Below are 16,213 nucleotides of genomic sequence, written 5' to 3'. Positions count from 1 at the left end.
ACTACAAGAGTGTTCCTAAGGCAAAAAAACCTTTGCATTTATAAAAATATGTATTAATCATAAAAAGAGGGCTACAATCTACACTCAAAGAAACAATTCAAAACCTTATCTCGCTATTCCATCTATGTCAGTGCTCGTTGACAGGTGCTTAACAACACCTTAATAACAAAGCTTAAAGCCATTTAGCTGTGCCTACACCACCGCCGACCTACCCTCAGAGAAAAAACCAGCAGCAGCAAAAGTTGTTTGTAATTGTTATTTTTTAAATTTTTATTTTATTAGCATTAATGAGTTGGGTCGTGATTGTCCACACGCCACTGAACAATTAGCTTTCAGTGCAGTGGTGTAGAATCTAAAGTCCTTCGCCTATTTGTATTGTCAAACGATAGTGGTATTTATTATTATAGGTATAAGGTCGGTGGCAGGTTTGGTGCATAAGAGTTAAAAGGCCAATACATAGTGAATGTGGAGAGCTGAGAATGTGCACTCTAGTGCTTGCGTGTTGCGGAGTGCCCCAAATTCTTTACATTCGTTTATTTTTATGCATATTGAATAGTTTAAATTGCCACCTACATAACACAGCGATCACGCATTGTACTAATGTAATCCTTTGAAGGGTAGGCAAAGATAGTTACATGGAATAATTTTTTCCTCTTTCGGGACACATGTTTCCTAAGTGTTCTGATCTGTGTCCGTCTAATTGTACTCACGCTTACGCGTATACCACCTATCTATATATCTATTTACACGATCCTTGCCAGTATCAAACAAACTCCGGTGATATAACAACTCAAACATTGGCATCCACAATAGGAGACTGTGATGTTGAATAAACAAGTGAAGACCTGTGATGAATTGGTTAGTAGTACAGCCATTGCGGATTTAATTAGTGAAAGGAATGAATATTTATTTACTTACAAATTTATTATTTACAAATACTTCATAACTACCTCATAGAAAGAAATAACAGTTACAAGGCAAACAAAAGTGCTCATCACACGAATGTTTCCCTGGCTGGTTCAGCGGCCTTGAGCTTCGAGGGCAGGCCCACAACCGCCTTACCTACGGTGCTGTTACAGTGCTAGTGCAGGAATACATCTACTTTGTTAGCGATTACTAACCAAACATTGTTATCTCTGTGTAACATAGACTAAACTGGGATCTATTAAATTGGTAAGTAGTCCTGTTGACGTCTGCACACTGTTCGCCCCTCGTGGCGCGGTGTGGTAGCTATTAGCAAGGAGTATGGAACTAGAGAAGTGACACCATGTCGAGGAGATAATGGTAGAGGATATAGATACGGATTTTAAACGGATTTACACCAAAATTATTTTCTGACGAAATAAGTAAGGGTACACTCAGTGTCTCAAAAATCATCCAATGTTTATCAATTCATTTCAGATAATATCCAGCTAGGCAGTCGAAACTAAAATATGATGAAAAAAACATTAAATTTCTCCAATGATGTATTTTTTATACCTTAGTAAATTTGTCAGTATAACATAAATAGTGTCATATTTTACATGAATAATTAAATATGCTGCAATGTGATTGGTCGTATCTCTCTATTGAACATCAGTGTCCGGATCTGAATTATTAATACAAGCATTAGGACGCCAACCGTCGGCTTATTGTCCCACTAGTGACTACCTCACACACCCACATGCACACACATACTAGACACAATACATGAGAGTCCCACAGAGTCATACAGAGTTAACGGGTGTCTATAACGTTATTGGCCACAATTTTATGACGTTGGACAGTCTGTTGTCAGCGTTTTGATGGCAAAGCATGGTTTTAACACTTTTAACACGACTTTGCATTACAATTCATGTATTAAAGTAACTATGCCATTTGTTTTTAGTCATCATACCACAATGTCGGGGCCATAAACATACACTTACTTATTTAACCAGACACAGTAAATAGTAAAGCAAGACGTTTCATCTTGAATAAACATAAATTATAACTATTTACAATCGGTCGGTAAATGTTGAAAGGTATATTTAATAAATAGGTACATCAGCACGTTTGTAAATATTATTTTACATGTTATTCGTATCGTTGATAGTTGAATATATAACATCTAATAAATGGTGTCTTGCCAATTTTCAAGGTCTTGTCGTGACTCGTGACTTGTAATCGCAAATATCCATCACCCTGTAGTCGCCTAGCTACCCTTTGCCGTAGGCCAGCTACGCCGTAGGCCCGCTACTACGCTGAAAACACCGCCGTGAACATAGCAGCAGAAGCAAATTTTTTGTATGAGTGAATTTGTTTTCATGATCATGAAGAAATAAGAAAAAGTAGCAAAATTCTGTTATCACTACATGCTAGGGGATGCTGCAATGAACCTATATACATATTACACATTTAACAGTGTGCTCGAAATTAGTCAAAATTATTAATTATAAGGACACTCAATACGGCCAAATATTATTCATGATTATGAAGAAATAAGAAAAAGTAGCAAAATTCTGTTATCACTACATGCTAGGGGATGCTGCAATTAACTTACTAACTACTATTACACCATTCAGAGTGCTCCGGCAGATTAATTACATTACAAGTTAACGTCACTCATTAAAAAAAAAATTACAACTAAATCTACCCACATGAGTGTGTAAATAACGGATAGACGATGGTAAATACATTATAAATCTATATATGTCATCTTTGTGTTTGCTCAATTGACTTCAAAATAATCAATCAAAGAGAAAGCGCCTGAATACATTGTACAGCAAATTGCGCAAAGAAGCCGTAAATTTATCGTGGTGTAATTAATCTCTCGGAGCACGTTGGTAAATGTGATATATGTCTATAAGTTCATTGAAATATTCTCTAGCATCTAGTGCTAACAGAATTTGGGTAGATTTGCTTGTTCTTCAAAATCATGAAAAAATTGTCGCTATATTATGTTATGTTAATCAAGTTAAACCTTGATAAGAACTAAATCTACCACTCATCGAGTGTATGTAATGGATAGACGATGGTATATAGATCGTAGCAATAACTACTTTATGTACGTATATGGTCAAGGGACTTCAAAATAATGAAAAGTGTAAGCATCTGAAATATGTATTAAGTAAGTTGTCGGCTAGGGAAGAAAGTGAAGGAATTTTTCACTAAAACAATTATCAGCACCTCAGCCCAGTTGGTTACAGCCTCGAACTAGATCCTTGTGGTCTGTGGATCGAATCTAACTAAAGCAACTAAAGATCTTTTTTCTTTTTTTTATTTTAATGATGGTTACTTTTAAAAATACATACAGTAATGAATGTAACCAGTTATATTACAGACTTATTTTGGGTTCTTAATATGTAGGTAAATAAAAGATGCCAAGACAAATTTATTTTATTTTAAGTATACAAATCCACATTAGAAACTACATCAACACAATCATGTTAAATTATTTTATATTGTTATAAGTAGGTATGATTAAAATCACAATGATATTTCTAAATTTATTATTTATCAATCAGAATATGGATACAACAGTAAAAATCGATAGCTTGAATTATATCATAGCTCTTTTAAGTAAGAGCATACTTTATTAAATAAAACAGAATAAAATGTGATCTACTAATAAACCTAAACTTAAATAGAACCTATAAATATTAAAATATATATAAATAATATAATTGTTACGTTCACTTCACTCTCACTGCACTAACTCATTGTTACTACTACTCGACAACAGGTGTCGCTATTATTACCGCTACTCGGCAACAGATGGCGCCATGTGTCCAAAGAGTTAAAATAAATACAGCTGTTTTCATTTTTATAAACATACGTATTCTTTAGGGTTTTAATTTCTGTCTTGTTAAATATTCTGCTAATTCAATTATTAAACTACAATATTGGAAATAATTAGTGCGCATGGCATTAATGAAGGTCAATGCGCATAGTCAAAACATTGCGCATTCCGTGGCTAACCTCTCCGCGTCGATCGACCTGCGAACGGAACGGAACTGTCAGTGCTAACAAGAGCCTCTTCGTTTCGTTGTGCTGTTTTTGGTGCTGAGTGTTTGTAAAAAGTTACTAGCTTTTGGTTTTGTTTTGGTGCTTGTGTACAATAGAATTACAGGTAAGTCAATACAAAACTTAATAGATAATATCCAATTTTTACATAGCATTGATAAGATCTTTGTAATTTCCCCCGGTTTAATTTTTGAGAAATGCCACATCAGTTTCGGCTATTGTGGTTATAAACAGTCATTCCCTTTCTTATATGACTGTCTCTGAATATGTAGGACTTGAGATATGTGTAGGAATTTGTTTACCTACGTTGTAAATGCTCCATCAATTCTGACTGTCCCTTTTAATTCCGTGCCTTATCATTAGCAAGCAATTTGTTCACCAACTATAAATACAGGCTACTCCCACTATTGTACCCATAGGTAGAAATACATTATAACAATAACATGCAATGATAAAAGATGGATAAATTATTTTTCATTATTACTTGCCTTATCTGGTAACCTGTATGATATATTTTGTTGATTATGTTTCTACCATTTCTTTTGGGATAGGTGTTGGTTTGTTTTATTTAACATGCTCTCGGTTTTATTTTCTAGTAACTGTTAAAATAAAACTTAGAGCTAAAAAGTTTTCTGGTAGTGATTCTAGGATTTTTAAAAAGTTGCCTATCCAGGTTGTCTGTTGATCAAAATCCATTTAGTAGTTTTGTCGTCACATTCGCTGGGTACTTCGACATGTCGATGTTGCATCGTCATCTTCACCCAGGTGATCTGTTGGCAAGAAACGATACATTAATAAATAGGCGTGCCAAATAAATAACATTGCTGTGTGAACTAAAAACTATAAAAGTTTCAGTTTTCTCGCATACAAAGTGGCGCCTCTAGCGGAAACTATCATGAAACTTTTGACAGATAATCTATGCAGGTGACAGAAGAAAACAAAAAAAATTTCGTTTACGTAAATTGCAAAACCCGTACTAGAGGCCCTGATACAGCTGGTCCACTGCGGGTTGGTAGAGAGGAACAGATCACATATCTAGATGAGCTAAATCTAGATATGCAGGTTTCCTCACGATGTTTTTCTTCACCGTAAGAGCGATGGTATACATTGTACTTAAATTCAAAGAACTCATTGGCACATGTGGGTGTTGACCCCCGTATCTCTGGCGCGAGAAGCGGGCGCTTATCCGACTGAGCTACACTGGTCTATCAGTTTCAATATCATTTAAATGACTTTATTGTTTTAAAATAATGTATTTCTACACTTACCTTCTCATTATAGAGGCATGGCCCGGGGGCAGCGGCGGTATTCCCGAAAAAATAGGAAAGCTGAAATTTAGAAGAAAAAAAATATTAAATAAAGATATAAGAAGAGATGTAAGAAGGCAAGCTGACAATGGGATGGTATGTCTGCAAAGCCAATCATAAAGAACCAAATAAACTGCTTATGGGCTTATGGTTATATTAAACCGATTGCATGTATCTATATACTCTAAGCATGTATCATATTTGTTTTCTCAGCCTCACACTTTAACTCAGGTAAGTTCTGAAGCACATTTACTGATTCTACACTATGTTTGAATTCAGTTTCATGAAATTGATTATTCAGTAGACTGTGAGGATCTACACCTCTTGACAGACAGTCAGCTGGATTTAATTCAGTAGGAATATAGTTCCCTTTTTCAGGTACCTGCTCACATTCCCAGAAACTATCTATTTTCCTATTTAAAGACTCTGTTGAGACAGCCTCAGATACTGACTTGCAAAAGTTACTTGGTAGTGATGAACATCCCTCGCTGTTCAATGGTGCAGTGCCAGCAACAATGTAGCCGAACTGAGTGTTGTGTAGAAACAGCTGACCTGGTATCACTGGCAGTCTCTCACGCAGTAGGATCTGAAACATGATGTCACACCCAAGTAAAATATCTATATTTCTAGGTTCGCTGAAGCATCGGCAAGCTGAATGTGAGATGGTATGTTGATGTCCTGTACATTGACACGGAAATGAGGCATTGAAGATGTTATGTTGGGGACAATGCATGATAGAACAGTGAGTTTATAATCACTGTTGGCTGACTGGATAGCAAATCCAAAGTTTGAAATGTGATGAATTGATGATTAGAGATGAGAAAGCGTTTAAACTGAATAATGGTTAATTGATAAAGGATAATATGAAATATTATAATCATTATATCAAGATTTATAGTCATCAACAAAAACTAGGAAATACCTGGATCCTCCAATCTCCATTGGCCCACAGACATCGGCATGTTTATTACATCCAGGGGTCCACTGCTCCTTGCACCGTTGTGACCAAATGGCAGACGAGACTGCTTTCCTTCACAGAATACAGGCATAATAATAAGGCACTAGTTCTCTTCACTTGCTGCCAACATCTGCTTCGCCGCCATCTTGCCGCTACTATGATCTATGATGGCATTTTTATGGCAATCTGTCGGGTGTGCCAACAATTTCTGCCAGTATCATGTAATGACATTGCATGTGTATTTATTTATATTGTAAATATTGATACCCCTGTTCTTGAAAACTTTACGAAATGTTATATTTAAGCTGTGAATTTTATTCTTAGCAGTGCTGCAAACCTTATATTGTTGACTGTGCTACTCTCTGCTCAAAAAAGCACTTGCTAGCTCGGTACTATTGTAGTTTACTGCAAGATCTATCAACTTTGTCTTCACTACGTCATAATGTACTCTGTAACTACGTCACCCGTAATGGTGATTCCCGAATTTTCTATTACCATTATCATAGGGAAGTATTTTTTGGCAAACCCGCTAGTATTAGGCATCCAATCCACTCGTCATCCACTTTAAAACCTGTTCCAGACAATTTCTACGCCGCGCCGTTTCCATTATTAGATTAGCGTCACATAACTAATTCATAATTAATAAATAAGGTTGTCTGGTAGAGATTGCTATAAGCAATAAGGCCGCCTTTTTAATCTGTTTTTATTTTTAAGTTTAATTTTGTATGTTGATCTATTTTGGTGCAAATAAAGAGTATTGTATTGTATTGTATAATTCGTCATTGACTCGCTGGTGTCCAGACGAATTGATTTCAGGTTTCGCAATAAAGTTATTCTTCGAGAGAATCCGGAATCGTCGAACATAGTTCTCGACATCAGAACCATTAGGGCCGATGTAAAATTTTTGCGAAAATCACTTTTTTAAAGATCCTTCTTTCTTTTAGTCTAACACACGTATCTCTATCTCTTTTTGTTCAAAACTTCATTTTCCTAAAAGTGGTCGCATATCCACAGTACACTGGAACCATACGGACTTTTTATAATTTCAGACGTTATGGCTGTACAAATATGAAAATAATGTTATTTTATATACGGTCGGTTGTAAACAACAGTTCAAAAATACCTGCAAATAGTTCGTCCCATATCAATAACGTACCCTTTTGTCCAACTAAATATTACTTATATGCGGTCAAATTTTCACGTCAGACCTTATGGTTCGAAACACATTCAGTTAAGTTCATACAACCCCGAACGGCCCTCAGAGTCAGGTTCTGCTGTAGCTGGAGCTTCATGCAGTTGGTCATCGAGCATAGTGCGTACCACGCCGGAGCAGCGTAGGTAATACGGAAACGCATGTATGTTTTAAAGATCCTCAGCTTCTTGCGCAGGGGGAGTCGGGAAGCCAACATGGGACAGAGCATAGCCCGTGCGGCCTTCGCCTAGTAGACTGAGTTGACCGCTTGCACACTCATGGTGAGCGTGCGCTCGATCGCCACCCCCAGGTACTTGACTGAGACGAAATGACTTCGGAGTTGCAGCTTCTTAGCCAGGTGCGGCGGACAACATCTCGGTGCCCACGTTGCCCACCACTTTTCCAGCCATTCCGGCAGGTGATCCAGTTTTGATACGGCCAGGTTTTCGCCGCCTTCTTGTTTTCCGAGTTTCGCATTAAAGTCTCCCATCACCACCGTGAAATTAGTAGTGAACTTACGCAGGGCAGACGATACGTCTTCATACGCAAGTTCGACCTCATCATCGGTGTGCTTAGATGTGGGTGCGTAAACCTGTATGACCTTCATTGAGTATCGTTTAGATATTCTCAGGATGAGGTACGCAACCCGTGTCGACACACTTCCGATTTCAACGATGTTGTTGACGAGGGACTTGTTGACGATGAACCCGACACCCCCCTGGGACAGTTGGTCGCCCTCCCGGTGGTACAGCACGTTTCCGGACTGGAGAATTTCCGTATCCTCTCCCTCTCGTCGGACTTCGGATAACCCTATAATGTCCCATTTTAATTTGCTGATTACCTCTTCCAGCTCCTCTATCTTCACGTCTTCCCTCAGTGTCCGTGCGTTATATGTTGCCAGGTGCAAGGGTCGGTTGGGCTGGTAGCCGACTCTCTGCCGGAGATTCTTCGCACCCCCTGCCCCGCCGTTACCGTAACCGCTACCGGAGTCCGGGATAGCGGGGCTGCCGGAGACTGGGGGCCGGGGCTTTGTTTGTTCCATCATAAGGAGGTGTGTTTGCCATAATCACCGCGCTTGGCAGGCGTGTTGGTGATTCTCCTTTTTTACGGCGGGAGATCGCCGCCTCTGCTAGGAGAGGAGGTCGGGTCGATTTACCGCCGCCCGACATTCGGCGTTGTCACTCGTTAGCACCACCCAGGGGACACGTGTAGGGTAACTAGGGTTTGTACCTACGGACGTGAGCGACAAGCCCCCCTATGTAGACATACACAAGCCAAAATTCAACTTGAATACTATTTATTCCCCGAACCATACAGTCTGTTGTTATAATAGGTATACGCATTTTTTAAAGTTAATTTTATTTTCTTGACCAAAAGGTCCGATGTTAACAAAAGCCTTGCCTTTTAGTCTAAAATCTATACTGCCGTAAAGTCTTTTATTGACGTGAGCCTCTAAGTTACTATTTATATTTATAGTCGAAAAATGGGGCTGATATCCATACTCAAAGATACAAAACTAGATTTTTTCGCTAATATTGCATAAATATTGTCTTCAAATGAAACGATTTTGTATTTTCATTAACTAGCCGAGCGAAATAATGTAGGTATTTCGACTCCAAAACAAACATCTTTGTTTGTTTTAACGGTGGTAAAAGTTTATTTTGGCTCTACTGAAAAGTTTCAAAAATGGACATCGGCCCTCTTGGTTCTGATGTCAAGAGTTTGTAGTTTCTTCCACAAATCCTTCCCTTCGTACTCGTAGCACTTTTGATGTGGATATACAATGACGGGTCGATCATTAAAATTAACTTGGCGTTGGTGTAGGTATAGGTACAATGTACAATGGGGGTCGCTAAACATATCACTTTGGACTTATTTCGTTCGTTAAATAAATAGATCACCAATCGCATCACAAGATTTCTTATATATTATATACCTATGAATATGGTCACTACAAGCTTATGTTGAGTTAAGGTTTTTTCATTACTTAAAATAGGAGAACCCTTTAGTAGGTAGAAACAGAAAAAAGAAACCGACTTTTTTACGTTTGGGAGACTTGGCATTTTTTACAAGTTAGGTATGTTTTTGTTTTGATGGCATTATGCTTTGTCCCGCTCATACTCTGTGGCCGTCTCTTTTTAACTCGGTTACCGCGCTATCGTTGTGTAAGTGAGCCTGACTATGTGTGCGTGGGCTGCGTGGCTATCGCGCGCCGCCGCCGCCGCCGCCGCCGCCACCACCGCGCCGCGCCGCCGCGCAGACAATGTATTTTGCCGAAATACCTACCTACCTACTTTGTAGTTGGTCTGAGCTTCCTACCTATTTGATAAATTTGATTTCGAGAAATTTGACAGTAAGAGAGTGAAAAGTAATATATGTTTGATTTTGTTTTAATTATAATATGACCTACGTAAGTACCGAAGTTCAGCAATTTCGTGAAAAAATATTCAGCTCATCCCTACTTTCAATAGTACTCACATACCTACCTACCTGTAAATTAATAGGTTCCTTCATTAACATACCTACTTAACTAGAATAGAACCGTAAGTATTTATTTTAAAGTAGGTACATCAGCATGGTCATTATGTATGTCGTTGATAACTCTTTTCACCGTAAGCAGACTGTCAAAAAGCAAATTTTGATACTATTCGCATTATGTAAGTCCGGTTGGTTGCCAATAATGACGTCATCATGGGTATAGACTTCAATCCCCACCGGCCGCCATCTTGTAAAAATTATATATATTATGCGAATATTTCATCGAAACCCGAGATTGGTATTTTGTATTGGATAGTTGGAATCATAAGTACAAATTTGGGTGGCCCAACTGTCTTGTCTTGGGCAACTAGTAAACAGTAGCTTTTAAATAAAGAATTAAATTGCTCATATTATGTCCAAATGTGAATTTTATGAGACTAAACCCAGAATTCATAAGTATATAGTGGCTCGTGCATTCGTAATGTGAAATTTGAAACGATTTTCTCCTAGCTTAGCGCGAGACTATTATTATTCTAAGGGAATTTTCTATGAAAATTATGAACATAATAAAACTTTTTTCTATTTAGGTATATGACTTAGTAGGTAATGCATTCATATGTGAATTTGAAATTAATATAGGTAAGTAGTTAGTTAATTATGCACTTATGTGGTACTTCATAAAAATATATCTCGGTAGTCTCGGTACCCAAGTGCATCATGGAATCTATCATCATTCATCATAATATTCATAGTCCATAGCTGGATTTATGTCTCCTTATAGGAGCGGAATAAAATGTTGTCCTTCATCTTCCTTTAGGTACCGGTCACCTACCTATATGTCGGAAATCCAGCTAGTCTACGTGATCAAGACAACTACTTATATGTTTTTAGATAATTTAGTTTACATGTAAGTACTTGCTATACAGTGAAGGTAATATCTATGGACAACATTTCAAAAAACCTAAGCGGCTATAAATCGAAAACCATTTCGAGATTTAGCTTTAAAGGCCACAAAAAAAATATTTTTGAATTTTTAGGATATATCATTTTGGAGAAATTCATAAAATAGTCTAAAAGTGCTGATGATGTCATTCATTAGGTGCGATGCATTTTGTTGCTCAAAGCCTATATAGATGAAAAAAAAAAATAACTGTCACTTTCATTTTTAATTGACGTTGACGTTTTATCGTGACGTTTTGTTGTTTATTTGGGTCATTTTCATAAATTCTGTTCTGACACTTTTAGACTTTTTTTTATTATTGATCATATAAAATGGTTAGTACGCATTAAGAGATGACCCGCTATACAGGGTGACTGTTAAGTCGATGTATTCCTTTAAATGGGTTATAGACGGAGGCATTTCCAGTCGATTAAACCCCATAATGCACTATCCGAAAGTTAACCATTTCTGAGTTATTTAAGTTTTAAGTTTTTTTAGGTTTTTGCCGAAATTTATGTTTAAAAGCAAAATATTTAAAAAATTTACCATTCTTTTATTACTTTTTTGATTGTTTTGCATCGATGACACCTTAGCCAACTAACTATAATCATTAAATGCGGAATATTCAACTTAATTTAGACACAGTGCTTCAAAATAGTTGAAACATTAAGAAAATGTTAAGAAAGGTGAAAACAAAAATGCTAAATTAAAAAAGAATTTTATCTGAAAAATTTTCAGGCACTACAGCTTAAAAACATAGTTAATTTATAAGCTTTAAAATGACATATTCAAATCTAAAATCGATTAAGGTATTTCCAAGATATAGCCAAAAACAACTGCATAGGCGGACAAATCTCAGTAGGGAAACGAACAAGATTAGTTCCAGTTTTAAGGTAAAATGTCTCATAACTGGACTTTGTAGAGCTCTGAACCTTTTACTAATTATTGTTCTCCGATAACACGGATCCTCAAAAGCACAGATCGACGACAATGTTGCTTCACCGAAATAATGGTTGTCCGATAACTCGTTAGCCGAAAGTATTATTCAGTAATGTTTGGTAAAACAAATTAATTCTTCACAACCCGGTTCCCCAAAGCTACTGTTCGACGACGGTTAATTCGCCGAAAACATGATTTTCCAGTAGCACTGACCGATAATGATTGTTTTAACTTCACCGTGTTCAAACACTGTGCCAAATGTTTTAGCTGAAAAGTTTCACCGAATAGTAGGTATTATAGGAGATGTCATTTTTCGGTTAAACAATTTCACATGCTGTGCTGTCGAAAAAGCATTCTATCGTTACCTTAATCGACTTTAGATTTGAATATGTCATTTTAAAGCTTATAAATTGAATATGTTTTTAAGCTGTAGTGCCTGAAAAATTTTCAGATAAAATTCTTTTTTAATTTAGCATTTTTGTTTTCACCTTTCGCTACATTTCCTTAATGTTTCAACTATTTTGAAGCACTTTGTCTTAATTAAGTTGAATATTCCGCATTTAATGATTATAATTAGTTGGCTAAGGTGTCACCAATGCAAAACAATAAAAAAAGTATTAAAAAAATGGTTAGTTTTTTTAAATATTTTGCTTTTAAACATACATTTTGGCAAAAACCTAAAAAAACTTAAAACTTAAATAACTCAGAAATGGTTGACTTTCGGATAATGCATTATGGGGTTCAATCGACTGGAAATGCCTTCGTCTATAACCCATTTGAAGGAATACATCGACTTACCAATCACCCTGTATAATAAATGTCCCAGAGCATGCCCCGGCCTACATAGCTGAAAAATTTTGGGGTATATTATATTTATTTTAAAATAGTAATATATTATGAATTCAATTATGCTTGACTTTAATGCTTAGTAAAAATATTATTTCATGATAAGTATTTTTTTATCATCAGAAATATCAATGTCACACTTTTTTGTCATTTGAAAATACCCATTTGTTGGTTGGCACGTAAACAAAGTTTATGTCACTTGTCAGTTGTCAGTGTCATTAATGTTTTTTTTTCGAGACTAAGGCAAAGGACTAAAATCGAAATTGAGCCTAAAATGCCTACGTCACTTCCGGTTTTAAAATAATAAAGTTTAAAGTTAAATATAACATGGAAAAATAAATGTACATGAAAAATAAAAAAATACAGGTCCTCTAATTTTTAACAAACTTTCCGAATAGCTAATAAAAATATAGGGTAAAAAATGAAATGTTGTCCATTGAAATAAAATAATAACACAATTATTGATTGTGTGTTATACTTATTTATCAATTCATTATGACTGACAAGATATTTATCAACTATCTACCTACACACAAAATCAACACATCCGCAGTGAATTAACTATGATCAACACATAACTGTCAGCGGTCAACATTTATTATTTTCAACATTTATTCGCCATTTCTAACTAAATAATGCGGCAAATTAAAAAGCCCTAATGTCAGTACTTGTAGTTTGAAGTGAAATTAAGTTGTCATTTAGTCGGTTAACCAAATCACAGAATATTTTCATAAAAATTTTTCAACCTCTAGTCTAGTGTATCGATAAATCTCATACCTATTATTCGTTTAGTGATCATGACCGAGATAGCCGATGCCAAAAAATGGTTAGAAACCCATCATAGATTTATACGGTTAGTAATCGCGAATCTTTGACACCCGAGTTACATAATGGCCCGGCTGTTACCTATTATTCAATCACTACTTATCCTAAAACTACAGGGCTATGCCCTTTATTAGGGAGTAGGGTCTCATAATTGTTTTGTGTGCAATAACGTGTAGCTACTAAATTAAGTAACATAATTAGAAAACTGTATGTACACACTGATTTGAAAATAAATTTTATTTATTTATTTATTCGTTTAGTGATCATGACCGAGTTAGCCGATACCAAAAGACGGTTAGAAATCCATCATAGATTTATACGGCAAGTATTCGAGAATAGTTGACACCCGAGTTAGATAATGTGGGTGCAGGCATAGGCACGTTGAAATGAAATCTCATCATAAAAATTGCCATGCGTAAAAAATCAATATCTACCATTAATTTTATCGCATTTTATGATTATAAAAGCAGTTCTTTACGAATCATTGGGTTTTATTTTTATTGATAAATAGGTACGAGAATTTTATCGATATTATAATAAATAAATGAAAATTTCAATAAACCAATTTATTCCAACAACTTATTTTGTGGGATTTAAAATCGATATTAATCTTATCAAGTATCGAGGAACGACTTTTTTATTCAACGTTGAAGAAAAAAACCATGTATGTGTGTAAGTCTTGTCACTTTTGACAGTTACTATTTTCTTTTTTCTGTTGAAAACTTTAGCCGAAATTGTCTGAACTGTTTGAACTGAAAAAGTCTCAAGAAGTTTCTTTTAAGTATCCAAAGTAAGAAAAATGTTGAGGATAAGTTGGGTCCATAAAGTGACGAACGAAGAAGTTCTGCGACGCGTCGGAAGATCCCGAGAACTCACCTTGACCATAAAACTGAAGAAGACAAGCTATCTTGGACATGTGCTCAGACACGATCGATACAGACTTCTTCAGGTCATTGTGATGGGCAAGGTAGAGGGGAAAAGACGTGTGGGCAGAAGGAGAAAGTCGTGGCTCCGTAACGTAAGAGAATGGACGGGAGTGGTCAGCGTAGAACAGCTGATGCGCTTGGCGAAGAATAGAGAGGAGTATGCAGAGCTGACTGCCAACCTCCAGTAGTGGAGAGGCACTAAAAGAAGAAGAAGATCCAAAGTAAGTATCAATATACCTAGATGGTTTGAATATAAAGATTGCAATACTCAGAAGGTATTGTACCTAATATGAAATTTATTTACTTATGTCGAATTGATTTAGAATTACTACTGACAAAGCTATTTATGGCATTATACACAAGGCACATAACCTATTTCTCTACCGCGAGCCGCACGCACCCACCCATTCACACGCTGATTTGGTACGCCCGTGAATGGGGGCCTTTAGAAAGTTGTTAAAGCGGGCTGCTTTCTATGACTATTAATGATAGGATAATAATTTGGTGCTACCCTTTTAATTACAGGGTGCTTCCCCTTGGTGATGAAAATGCCGCACCGCCACTGTGACTAATACTGATGCTGTTGCTACAAATAGTGCTTTGCCCGACGGAATTGAAATTATGTGTAAGTGTGTATAATTATTAATGAATAAAAGTGTTATAGGCACTGGATAGATATAAGCCTTAGTATAGATAACAAAAAACTTTATTCATTTTTGCCTTATTCAGATTCTACTGAGAATGAAGAGAGCTGCAGCCCTACTCCCACTCCAGTCAAAAAAAGGGCGCCATGAGTATTAAAAATACAAATTATACATACCCTCTATGAGGGGCCTATGTCCAGCAGTGGATGAATATTGACTGATGATGATGATACATACCCCTATATTCATAGAAATTTAAAAGTACATTATAGAATACCTATATAGTTACATCCATTAAACATCTTTCAAAATTTCAGGAACTCCCAGCGCAGAGGCTGAAGCCAAAGGAGACATGATGGTTTTGCAGCGCGAGCAGATACAATGCGATAGCAAGAAGGCGGACACCATGGAAATGGTAGCTGCAGCAAGAAATACACAAACTGCTGTAAATTAGGCCCACAATGCCAGATGAATGGCATTCATAGAAGCAGGACTTGAGTTGTGGAAAAATGTAGATAGTATTCCTAATCGTAATTCATTAATGAATCCTACTTAATATAACAAAAACATGTCTTTAAATGCATCAACATGGTACCTAAGTTATATACTTTTTTCTAGGCTCTTGAGAAAAAGGAGGAATAGTTCTAATTATGTAATAACTTGATTGTTACTGAATGATTATGAGAATACTCAAAGACTTATATGGGAAATAAGGCTTTTATCATTAATATTATTAGTTTTATTAAAGCTTTGTTGTTTTCCAAGATGATTTAGTCAGCAGTGGATATCTGACTTTAGAAAACATATACTTAGGTAATTTGGTTATTCTAGGAAAGAGACTTAAATAAACAAACTGTGATTAATTTGTTGTTTAAATAAATATAAAGTGAATGTGTATAAAATGTGTTTAATTTAACAACTTACAATTTGAGGGATGTTGAAGGAATGTGCAAGTATATGTTTGCTTTCGATTCATCATGCAATACACCCTTATATCTCTGACTACACTTAGGGTGGGTTGCACGTCAACTCAAATCCCTTGAAGATTGGTCTCTCTCGTCGAGAAGTAAATATCTCTAAATACACCATTTAAGATATCAGTAACGCCATCTGTTGGTCAGTAGCGTGCAACAACACTCATCGCAATAAAATAAAAATAATTTAATATGCTGAT

The 16,213-nt window shown here is 36.2% G+C and overlaps 3 long non-coding RNA genes across 4 annotated transcripts; 2 read left to right on the top strand and 1 right to left on the bottom strand.

Annotated features, from left to right (window-relative positions):
- Nucleotides 1-3,339: 3,339 nt before the first annotated feature.
- On the bottom strand, nt 3,340-6,355 carry LOC125489850. The gene is made up of 4 exons (XR_007267277.1): nt 6,214-6,355; nt 5,744-5,877; nt 5,253-5,312; nt 3,340-4,754 (listed from the first exon to the last, which is right to left on the bottom strand). It is a non-coding gene; the product is annotated as an uncharacterized LOC125489850 (long non-coding RNA).
- On the top strand, nt 3,952-6,034 carry LOC105385959. Of its 2 annotated transcripts, none has more exons than XR_007267278.1 (3): nt 3,952-4,090; nt 5,266-5,387; nt 5,922-6,034. It is a non-coding gene; the product is annotated as an uncharacterized LOC105385959 (long non-coding RNA). The 2 variants fall into 2 exon arrangements; XR_007267279.1 differs by having other exon boundaries at nt 5,266-5,522.
- Nucleotides 6,356-14,574: 8,219 nt separating the features above from the next.
- Nucleotides 14,575-15,936, top strand: LOC125489851. Its single transcript, XR_007267280.1, has 3 exons — nt 14,575-14,616; nt 14,921-15,020; nt 15,357-15,936. It is a non-coding gene; the product is annotated as an uncharacterized LOC125489851 (long non-coding RNA).
- Nucleotides 15,937-16,213: the final 277 nt, after the last annotated feature.

The sequence above is a fragment of the Plutella xylostella genome, chromosome 18 (assembly GCF_932276165.1).
Source record: "Plutella xylostella chromosome 18, ilPluXylo3.1, whole genome shotgun sequence".
In the NCBI taxonomy this organism is placed as follows: domain Eukaryota; kingdom Metazoa; phylum Arthropoda; class Insecta; order Lepidoptera; family Plutellidae; genus Plutella; species Plutella xylostella.
The sequence above is the reverse complement of the archived record's forward strand: the minus strand, read 5'-3'. Positions and strand labels throughout refer to the sequence as shown.